General features: G+C 41.0%; 1 protein-coding gene across 2 annotated transcripts in view; it reads left to right on the top strand.

Moving 5' to 3' along the window:
* LOC133561852 (raftlin-like) overlaps positions 1-12500 on the top strand; it is a 268397-nt gene that overhangs the window by 159873 nt on the left and 96024 nt on the right. The gene's annotated exons all lie outside the window — the stretch shown is intronic.

Raw genomic sequence — 12500 nt, 5'->3', positions numbered from 1 at the left:
CAAACAATGGCACACAAGCTAGACCGGGGGGTGTCCAACCTCTGGCGTGACGAGTTTAAGAATTTGAAGCCTTTGACAGTGTAATTGCTGCAAATTGAAGTGTTCTTAGCACAGCATGCACTTATATGACCCAGCCCAAAAATTAAAATAATCCTTTCCCGCTCATGGCACAAACTGCAAGCGATACAAAACGTCAACATAGCACTAGCTGCTTACTGGACTTTGTGGATATTAAAAGAAATGTCCTCCCACGACACGTAAGTCAACATTTCAACCAATTAAAGCCACTACAATTTATGATGGTAAAAATTGCAAAACACGCACCACAGTTATACAACTTTGGCACATTTTAGCTGCTTGATGTTTCTGATGGATTACACAACTTTAAGAAGGACGTCACGGAAGTAAACAAGGTAGGCATCGACCTTTCACATACTCTTAATGGCCAATTATATTAAGTCTTAATTATATATCTATTGTATTAATATAATATGCATTTATACTGTGCAAATGTGTACACATATATAGGCACATGTGTGTAGTCTGTGTGTTTATATGTGTATATATAGATGCATATATGGGCAGATTTTTGTGTGTGTGTATATATATATATATATATATATATATATATATATATGTATATATATATATATATATGTATATATGTGTATATATATATATATATATATGTATATGTATATGTGTACAGTATATATATATATACAGTGAAGCAAAAAAGTATTTAGTCAGCCACCGATTGTGAAAGTTCTCCCACTTAAAATGATGAGAGAGGTCTGTAATTTTCATCATAGGTACACTTCAACTGTAAGAGACAGAATGTGAAAAAAAAACAGTAATTTACATTGTAGGAACGTCCGGGCCAATTAGGTGAAAAACACAATTGACCTCAAGGAAGGAAAAACGGTGCGACAGAGTAGCAAAGTGGTGTCTGTGTGAATAAATACATTTACATTATTTTTGGGTGGATTTTTGTACGGTTAAGTCTTTGTCTAACCAAAACCCAGGTCCTCCCCGGTGCCTTTTTGTTTATTGACGGTGTTGCACAAGAGCGGCAAAACCAAGGCGCATTAGCTCGCACGTTGATAAATGAGGACGGATGGGTTGTTAAGGCCGCGCACAAAAGCTTTGCTCAGTGTCGGCCAGACAAAACAAAACAAAACACATTTGTGTGGTGTGAGTAATCCCCGGCTCGCAACAAACACGGACATGTACGCTAATTGGCCCCATGAGGGTCATTGAAGGTCAACATGTCAGACTTTGCTCAGCCCCGGACCCCCTCAAGAAACGCCGGATGTCCCTCCGCCCAACAAATCCAAACACGGCCGCGAGGATGTCGCACGGGTCGCCAACGAGCCGTAATTCGCATCGTTAAAGGTCACGATTCCCGCCTGGGAAACACATGTCAACGTGGTTTGTTGCCACTGGACTTTCTAGTCCTGATGGGAACATTAGACCAGGCTCATGATCCCTGAAAACGGGGTTACGTAAAAATGGTGTCTAGAAAACCCCAAAACTAGGGAAGTTGGAACCTTGTGTAAATTGTAAATAAAAACAGAATACAATGATTTGCAAATCCTTTTCAACTTATATTCAATTGAATAGACTGCAAAGACAAGATATTTAATGTTTGAACTGGAAAACGTATTTTTTTGCAAATATTAGCTCATTTGGAATGTTTCAAAAAAGCTGGCACAAGTGGCAAAAATGACTGAGAAAGTTAGAAATGCCTATCAAACGCTTATTCGGACCATCACAGGTGAACAAGCTAATTATGAACAGGTGGGTGCCATGATTGGGTATAAAAGCAGGTTCCCATGAAATGCTCAGTCATTCACAAACAAGGATGGGGTGAAGGTCACCGCTTTGTGAACAAATGCATGAGCAAATTGTCCAACAGTTTAAGAACAACTATTGTCAACGAGCTATTGCAAGAAATTTAGGGATTTCACCATGTACGGTCCCTAATTTCACCAAAAGGTTCAGAGAATCTGGAGAAATCACTGCTTGTAACATTGAATACCTGTGACCTTGGATCCCTCAGGCTGTACTGCATCAAAAAGCGACATCAGTGTGTAAAGGATATCACCACAGGGGCTCAGGAACACTTCAGAAAACCACTGTCAGTAACTACAGTTGGTCACTACATCTGTAATTGCAAGTTAAAACTCTACTATGCATAGCAAAAGCCATTTATCAACAACACCCAGAAACACTGCTGGCTTTATTGTGCCCGAGCTCATCTAAGATGGACTGATGCAAAGTGGAAAAGTGTTCTGTTGTCTGACAAGTCCACATTTTAAACTGTTTTTGGAAACTGGACGTTGTGTCTTCCGGAACAAAGAGTAACTTACACATCTGTGAAGGCACCATTAATGCTGAAAGGTACATACTGGTTTTGGGGCAACATATGTTGCCATACAAGCAACATTAACATGGACGCCCCTGCTTATTTCAGCAAGACAATGCCAAGCCACGTGTTAGAACGACATAGTAAAAGAGTGCGGGTACTAGACTGGCCTGCCTGTAGTCCAGACCTGTCTCCCATTGAAAATGTGTGGTGCATTATGAAGCCTAAAATACCACAACGGAGACCCCGGACTTTTGAACAACTTAAACTGAACTCAAGCAAGAACGGGAAAAAATTTCACCTGAAAAGCTTCAAAAATTGCTCTCCTCAGTTCCCAAACGTTAACTGAGTGTTGTTAAAAGAAAAGACCATGTAACACAGTGATAAAAACGAACCTGTTCCAACTTTTTTGCTGCCATTAAATTTTAAGTTAAATTAACTTTCTCCATTCAGACATGAAAAATATTGTCTTTGCAGTTTATTCAACTGAATATAAATTTTGCAAATCATCGTATTCTGTTTTTATTTACGAGTTACACAACGTCCCAACTTCACTGTTTTTGGGGTTTCTGTACTGAAAGGCCTTCTGAAAGGAATTTTTTTTTATTCAAACGGGAATAGCAGGTCCATTCTATGTGTCATACTTAATCATTTTGCGATATTGCCATATTTTTGCTGAAAGGATTTAGTAGAGAACATCCACGATAAAGTTCGCAACTTTCGGTGCTAAGAGAAAAGCCCTGCCTGTACCGGAAGTCGCAGACGATGACGTCACACGTGTGATGGCTCCTCACATATTCACATTGTTTTTAATTGGAGCCTCCAACAAAAAGAGCTGTTCGGACCACGAAAATGACAATTCCCCCATTAATTTGAGTCAGGATGAAAGATTTGTGTTTGAGGATATTGAAAGCGACGGACTAGAAAAAAAAAAAAAAGTTAAAAAAAAAAACGCGATTGCATTGGGACGGATTCCGATGTTTTTAGATACATTTACTAGGTTAATTCTGGGAAATCCCTTATCTTTCTATTGTGTTGCTAGTGTTTTAGTGAGTTTAACAGTACCTGATAGTCGGAGGTGTACGTCCACGGGTGTCTTGACGCCAATGTCTCAGCGAGGTCGACGGCAGCTTTATGAACGGCACAAGCTCAGCTTTTCTCCGGTAAGAAGCGAATTTTTACCACAATTTTCTCACCGAAAACTGCTGGTTGACATTCCGTCTTGATTCATGTTCGCTTGACCGCGCTCTGATCCATAGTTAAGTTTCACCTCCAGGAACTTTAAACAAGGAATCACCGTGTGTTTGTGTGGCTAAAGGCTAAAGCTTCCCAACTCCATCTTTCTACTGTGACTTCTCCAATATTAATTGAACAAATTGCAAAAGATTCAGCAACACAGATCTCCAAAATACTGTGTAATTATGCCGTTAAAGCAGACGACTTTTAGCTGTGTGTGTGTGTGCAGCGCTCATATTTCCTTAAAGGGGAACATTATCACAATTTCAAAAGGGTTAAAAACCTTAAAAATCAGTTCCCAGTGGCTTGTTTTATTTTTCAAAGTTTTTTTCAACATTTTACACCTCCCGGAATATCCCTAAATAAAGCTTTAAAGTGCCTTATTTTCGCTATCTTCAAAGCCACTATCCATTTCCCTGTGAAGTCATACAGTGCTGCCAATACAAACAACATGGCGGTTACCACAGCAAGATATAGCGACATTAGCTCGGATTCAGACTCTGATTTCAGCGGCTTAAGCGATTCAACAGATTACGCATGTATTGAAACAGATGGTCGGAGTATGGAAGCAGATAGCGAAAACGAAATTGAAGAAGAAATTGGAGCTATTGAGCGAATAGCTATTGTCGCTATTCGGCCATAGCGTGGGTGTACCTAATGAATTGGCCCATAGCATGGCTGCCTTATTAGCATCGCCGGTAAAATGTGCGGACCAAACGATCAGAACTTTGGCGTCTTGTGACGCTGGAGCAACTTAAATCTTCAATTGGTAAGTGTTTGTTTCGCATTAAATGTGGGTATCTAGTTTCAAATGTACATACAGCTAGCGTAAATAGCATTTTAGCGTCGATTAGCATAGCATGTTAGCATCGATTAGCTGGCAGTCATGCCATGACCAAATATGTCTGATTAGCACATAAGTCAACAACATCAACAAAACTCATCTTTGTGATTTCGTTGACTTAATCGTTGCAAATGCATCTGCAGGTTATCCATACATCTCTGTGCCATGTCTGTCTTAGCATCGCCGGTCAAATGTGAAGACACTTTGGTACATTCAATGGGGGTCTGGCGGCAGATTTCTTGCCAGTGATGCAACTTGAATCCCTCCCTGTTAGTGTTGTTACACCCTCCGACAACACACCGGCGAGGCATGATGTCTCCAGGGTTCCAAAAAATAGTCGAAAAAACTGAAAATAACAGAGCTGAGACCCGGTGTTTGTAATGTGAAAATGAAAATGGCGGGTGTGTTACCTCGGTGACGTCACGTTCTGACGTCATCGCTAAAAGACCGATAAACAAAAAGGCGTTTAATTTGCCAAAATTCACCCATTTAGACTTCGGAAATCGGTTAAAAAAATACATGGTCTTTTTTCTGCAACAAGGTATATATTGACGCTTGCACAGGTTTGGTGATAATGTTCCCCTTTAAAACCCGTGATATCTTGCGTACACGTCATCATTACACAACGTTTTCAAGACGAAACTCCCGGGAAATTTAAAATTGCAATTTAGTAAACTAAAACAGCCGTATTGGCATGTGTTGCAATGTTTATATTTCATCATTGATATATGAACTATCAGACTGCATGGTGGGTAGTAGTGGGTTTCTCTAAGCCTTTAATGAAATAGAATTTCCCAAATGGATTGATTGACAGCTCACTGGGAAAATCCCACTTGATAAAAAAAAAAAGTTTTTTTTGTTTTTTTTATTCAGACTGAACATTTTCTCTTCAGCAGACTTTTGGCTGGAGGAGCAGTCGGTGCATCCACAACACCCGGGGCGGCGTTGCGGAGGTGTTTTATTACCCGCCGTTGCCTCACCGTTACACAACAATACGTCGCCCCGGGGACGGAATCTTCTCGCGTGGCGTGGACGTAATCACTCCTCTTGTTGTCGCCGCGCTTTGAAAAACAAAACCAATCCTAATTAGGCGGCGCCGCGAAATCCCTCGCAATGCTTTCACCAACTCAGTTCGGTTTTTGTTTGTCTTTTCCGCCCGTGTCTCTGTGATGGCTGACTCCCAAGAACGAAAACCGGTGGATACTTTTTTTTTTTTTTAACAGATGGCGACGCCCACCTCCACGACTATTCTTGATCCGTGCGAGATGGAGGTGGCGGCAGGCGCGCCTACTCTTCCAAGTCTGTGATTTTCCAAGTCGCACGGCGGTGCATCTGCGCCGCGCCAGGGGGGGGCCTTCCGACGACACCCCAATGCCGGCGTGTAGCGGGCCAGACGGCGTGCAAGGGAGGCCGTGCCAAGCTCCCGTGTTCCTTCCGAGCTAACGCCGAGGTCCTGCCGGCTTGTCGGCGATAATCCACGAGACAACGCTTTGATTTGCTCCAGAAGTCCTCCCTGACTGCTACTTTTCTTGTCCGATGGCGAGATTAGACAAATGTCACTTTCAAGTTAATCCCCCTCGAAACATTTAGTCCTCATAAGGTTCAAGGTTCCACACTGTCCATGTTGGAGATTCCCGGATTACATGATAAGTAATCCGTGCTGTCTTCTCATGACGAATCGGACGAGATGGAAAACTCTTGACGGAATGTAGTATGAATGTAAAAACCATGTTTACATATGAGTTGGGAAATTGTGTTAAATGTAAATATAAACAGAATTCAATGATTTGCAAATCCTTTTCAACCTATATTCAGTTGAATGCATTACAAAGACAACATATTTGATGTCATTTGAAATAATAATTAACTTAGAGTTTCATGGCTGCAAACCTGCCAAAGTAGTTGGGAAAGGGCATGTTCACCACTGTGTTACATCACCTTTTCTTTCAACAACACTCTATAAACGTTTGGGAACTGAGGAAACTAATTGTTGAAGCTTTGAAAGTGGAATTATTTCCCATTCTTGTTTTATGTAGAGCTTCAGTCGTTCAACAGTCCGGGGTCTCCGCTGTCGTAATTTACGCTTCATAATGCACCACACAGTTTCCATGGGAGACAGGTCTGGACTGGAGACGGGCCAGGAAAGTACCCACACTCTTTTTTGACGAAGCCACACTGTTGTAACACATGCTGAATGTGACTTGGCATTCAGGGGCGTCCATGAAGAAGACTGCGCTTAGGTGGCAGCATATCTTGTTCCAAAACCTGTATGTACCTTTCAGCATTAATGGTGCCTTCACAGATGTGTAAGTTACCCATGCCTTGGGCACTAATGCACCCCCATACCATCACAGATGCTGGCTTTTGAACTTTGTGTCAATAACGATCTGGATGGTTCGCTTCCCCTTTGGTCCGAATGACACAATGTCGAATATTTCCAAAAACAAGCTAGGTCCTAAAGGTATGAAACACAGCTAATTTATTTGGTAGATCTTAAAGCTAGGAAACACTGCTAATTTCTTAGCCAGGTCCTAACGTTGCAAAACCTCAGCTAATTTATTTGGTAGAGCTTAAAGCTACGAAACACAGCTATTTTTTTTTAGCTGCGTCCCAAAGCTACAAAACACAGCTAATTTCTATGCTGGATCTTAAAGCTACGAAACACAGCTAATTTGTTGGCTAGGTCCCAAAGCTATGAAACACAGCTAATTTCTTTGCTAGATCTTAAAGCTTGGAAACGAAGCTAATTTCTTAGCTAGGTCCTAAAGCTACAAACACAGTTAATTTATTTGCTCGATCTTTAAGCTACGAAACACAGCTAATTTCTTTGCTATATCTTAAAGCTAGGAAACACAGCTAATTTATTTGCTATATCTTAAAGCTAAGAAACACAGCTAATTTATTTGCTATATCTTAAAGCTAGGAAACACAGCTAATTTCTTTGCTATATCTTAAAGCTACAAAACACAGATCATTTCTTAGCTTGATCTTAAAGCTACGAAACACAGCTAATTTCTTTGCTATATCTTAAAGCTACGAAAAACAGATCATTTCTTAGCTTGGTCTTAAAGCTACGGAACACAGATCATTTCTTAGCTTGGTCTTAAAGCTACGAAACACAGATCATTTCTTAGTTTGGTCTTTAAGCTATGACATACAGCTAATTTATTTGCTAGAGCCTAACGTTACAAAACACAGCTAATTCCTTAGCTGGGTACTTAATCTACAAAACATAGCTAATTTCTTTGCTCGGTCTTAAAGCTACAAAACACAGCTAATTTATTTGCTTGATCTTTAAGCTGTGAAACACAGCTAATTTATTTGCTATATCTTAAAGCTACGAAACACAGATAATTTCTTAGCTAAGTCTTAAAGCTATGACATTCAGCTAATTTATTTGCTAGAGCTTAATGCTACAAAACACAGCTAAATCCTTAGCTAGGTCCCAAAGCTACAAAACACAGCTAATTTCTATGCTGGATCTTGAAGCTACGAAACACAGCTAATTTGTTGGCTGGGTCCCAAAGCTATGAAACACAGCTAATCTCTTTGCTAGATCTTAAAGCTTGGAAACGCAGCTAATTTCTTAGCTAGGTCCTAAAGCTACAAACACAGCTAATTTATTTGCTCGATCTTTAAGCTACGAAACACAGCTAATTTCTTTGCTATATTTTCAAGCTAGGAAACACAGCTAATTTCTTTGCTATATCTTAAAGTTAGGAAACACAGCTAATTTCTTTGCAATATCTTAAAGCTACAAAACACAGATAATTTCTTAGCTTGATCTTAAAGCTACGAAACACAGCTAATTTCTTTGCTATATCTTAAAGCTACGAAAAACAGATCATTTCTTAGCTTGGTCTTAAAGCTACGGAACACAGATCATTTCTTAGCTTGGTCTTAAAGCTACGAAACACAGATCATTTCTTAGCTTGGTCTTAAAGCTACGAAACACAGATCATTTCTTAGCTTGGTCTTAAAGCTATGACATATAGCTAATTTATTTGCTAGAGTTTAACGCTACAAAACACAGCTAATTCCTTAGCTGGGTACTTAATCTACAAAACATAGCTAATTTCTTTGCTCGGTCTTAAAGCTACAAAACACCGCTAATTTATTTGCTTGATCTTTAAGCTGTGAAACACAGCTAATTTATTTGCTATATCTTAAAGCTACGAAACACAGATAATTTCTTAGCTAAGTCTTAAAGCTATGACATTCAGCTAATTTATTTGCTAGAGCTTAATGCTACAAAACACAGCTAAATCCTTAGCTGGGTCCCAAAGCTACGAAACACAGCTAATTTCTTTGCTCAGTCTTAAAGTTTCGGAACACGGCTAATTTATTAGCTAGATCTTTAAGCTACGAAACACAGCTAATTTATTAGCTACATCCTAAAGCTAAAATACATAGCCAATAGCCAGGTAACTCAGCACCGCCACTGCTGTTATTGCACAGAGGAAGGTCAACCACTCGGCAGATCTCAGTTCGGTGAAAGCAATTTATTTGTCATTATTATCTCTGAACTGGGAAGCCTTGGTAAAAGATTGATGTTTTTTGTCTCAGGTCTTTTCCAACAGACACACACAAAATCTGTGAGTAAAGTATCTGCTGATCTGCTGCTGAGTTTCAGCATAATCTGAGATCAGTTTTTTTGGGGTGTCAGGATTTGAATGTTGTTCATTTCTAATATCATCCATGCTGTGAAGCGAAAGATCTCAATCCGTCACCGGGATTGCGTCCCTCTCACGTTCTGATAGTCCAGTGGCGATCTACCTTCAAAGGTTCTGGACAGTTCTGTGAACCTGGGGATACGATAATCGGTTCTCCGGGCTACATTTCGTGTAAAGGGGATCCGACTTTGTCTCTATTTGACGGTCCCGAACCCTTCAAGTCGGGGACGGCGTGGCGCAGTTGGGAGAGTGGCCGTGCCAGCAACCTAAAGGTTCCCGGTTCGATCCCCAGCTTCTACCAACCTAATCACGTCCGTTGTGTCCTCGAGCAAGACACTACACCCTTGCTCCTGATGGTACACTGCACAAAGTCAATGTTCAAAAACAAGAAAAAAAAATACGAAAAAATTAGGGGTATTTTATTTGAACTAAGCAAAATTATCCCCCAATAGAACAAGAAAATTTGGCTTGTCAAGACTTTCCAAAACAAGTCAAATTAGTTAACCTCAATGAACCCAAAAATACCTTAAAATAAGTATATTCTCACTAATAACAAAGTGCACTTTTCTTGGTAGAAAAAAAAAGAGACATTTTTGCTTAATTTGTTGAAAAATATTCCTAAATGAAGTAAATGCTAGTGCCATTATCTTCGTTTAGTCTTTATTTGAAGGGACAATGCACAGAAACATTAAGCTCAAACACAGATATGTTCTGTACTCATTTCCATCTGCAGTCCCTGGCTACCTAAATTAAAGGGATACAAAAATCATGCAATAAAATTATGACAACAGAATCATGCCATATCATGTGATCAAATTAAGAAAAGTCATAAAATGCCCTTTCATGGACACATACTTAATATACAATACAACCACACCTCATTTACATCATCACACAAAGACAATACATGCTCTTGTTCACATCTGTCATCATTTGTAAAACCAAACATGATTTTAACACACACACCTCACAATTTACAACAAAAATTCTGTCATGGATGAATATAATACACATTAAGTTGATGTGTCAAACATAGTGTCCACCTTATTGACCGTGTGAGCAGCTTTGCGTGCTCCAAAGCCACTTTTTAACTTCAATTGTAAATGAAGTGTAATCTGTTAAACTTTTCAAGTTTTCAATCTTGACATAATGATATGCGCTTGGCATCATGATTTTTTTTTTTTTTTCATGTTTGAAGGAAGAAATTGTTACTTTAAAAAAGCTGTTTTATAGTTGTGAGTGTTAATGACACAGCTTTGCATCATTTGACATTGTACAAACCCCGTTTCCATATGCGTTGGGAAATTGTGTTGGATGTAAATATAAACTGAATAAAATGATTTTCAAATCGTTTTCAACCCATATTCAATTGAATGCACTACAAAGACAATATATTTGATGTTCAAACTCATAAACATTATTTTTTTGAAAATGATAATTAACTTAGAATTTTGTGGCTGCTACACGTGCTAAAGTAGTTGGGAAAGGGCATGTTCACCACTGTGTTACATCACCTTTTCTTTTAACAACACTCAATAAACATTTGGGAACAGAGGAAACAAATTGTTGAAGCTTTGAAAGTAGAATTATTTCCCATTCTTGTTTTATGTAGAGCTTCAGTTGTTCAACAGTCCGGGGTCTCCGCTGTCGTATTTTACGCTTCATAATGCGCCACACATTTTCAATGGGAGACAGGTCTAGACTGTAGGCGGGCAAGGAAAGTACCCGCACTCTTTTACTACGAAGCCACGCTGTTGTAACCCGTGGCGTGGCATTGTCTTGCTGAAATAAGCAGGGGCGTCCATGATAACGTTGCTTGGATGACAACATATGTCGCTTCAAAACCTGTATGGACCTTTCAGCATTAATGGTGCCTTCACAGATGTGTAAGTTACCCATGCCTTGGGGACTAATACACCCCTATACCATCACAGAGGCTGGCTTTTGAACTTTGCACCTATAACAACGTCCTCTGTTTCCAAATATAATTTGAAATGTGGACTCGTCAGACCACAGAACCCTTTTCCACTTTGCATCAGTACATCTTAGATGAGCTCGGGCCCAGCAACTGTCTTTTGTCTCTGTCGCAGACTCGTTCTCGCTCCAGCCCCAATAACCTCTCTCCTTCCGGATGCTGCTTATACAGGGCGACAGGTGATTAGATGACAAGGCCCACCTGGGCCATCTACGCACCTGTCGCTGATTTCTAGGCCGGTCCTGGCACACCCTGTTCCGCTGCTGGCCCGCAGCCTACACCCCCCTCCACAGTCTCCGACGTCTCTTTTGATCCAGCCGTACTGCCGTGTTGCCCTTCTTCCCTCGACGGGGTTGATAAGACCAGAAATACACTCCATAGCAAGAGACAAACATAAGTTTAGATTAGACAGAGACAAATTCGATGGGCGAAAATTCCAAGGATGCACTCTCCTGACTTAGCACACACCCAGAGACAGAAATGAGGAATATAAAACACTGATTGGTTTGAGTTCTCCGGTCAGGAGTCCTCCATTATTTGACTGGAGACTCTCCAGGTACCGCGGACCCGTTTTAATGACGCGCGCTTGTAATAAAGCAACATTTTGTTGCAAAGCGTCACTGTGGAGGTTGCCCTCCCGTGGGTCCTCCAGAACACCAAGCACCGACATGAGAGCCCGGCTCAGGGTTACGACACCGTTTTTTGGGGGGGAATGTGCGCAGGTTGCTTTCCAGCAACTGTCTTTTGTCTCTGTCCCAGACTCGCTCTAGCTCTTGCTTTAGCTCTTGCTACAGCCCCAATAACCTCTCTCCTTCCGGCTGCTGCTTATACAGGGCGACAGGTGATTAGATGACAAGGCCCACCTGGGCCATCTACACACCTGTCGCTGATTTCTAGGCCGGTCCTGGCACACCCTGTTCCGCTGCTGGCCCGCAGGCCATGCCCCCCCCTCCACAGTCTCCGACGTCTCTTTTGATCCAGCCGTACTGCCGTGTTGCCCTCCTGCCCTCGACGGGGTTGATAACACCAGAAATACACTTCATAGCAAGAGACAAACATACGTTAGATTAGACAGAGACAAATTCGATGGGCGAAAATTCCAAAGATGCACTCTCCTGACTTAGCACACACCCACAGACAGAAAGGAGGAATATAAAAAACTGATTGGTTTGGCTTCTCCAATCAGGAGTGCTCCATTATTTGACAGGAGTCCCTCCAGGTACGGCAGACCCGTTTTATTGACGCGTGCTTGTAATAAAGCAAATTTTTGTTAAAAAGCGTTACTGTGGAGTCCTCCCGTGGATCCTCCAGACCACCAAGCACCGACATGAGAGCCTGGTTCAGGGTTAAAACACTATTTTCTTTTTGGGAATGTCCGCAGGTTCCTTTCCAGCAACTTTCTTT

This window comes from Nerophis ophidion, linkage group LG11, assembly GCF_033978795.1.
Source record: "Nerophis ophidion isolate RoL-2023_Sa linkage group LG11, RoL_Noph_v1.0, whole genome shotgun sequence".
Classification (NCBI taxonomy): Eukaryota; Metazoa; Chordata; class Actinopteri; order Syngnathiformes; family Syngnathidae; genus Nerophis; species Nerophis ophidion.
Note: the sequence above shows the minus strand (reverse complement) of the source record. Positions and strands in the feature narration are given on the sequence as shown.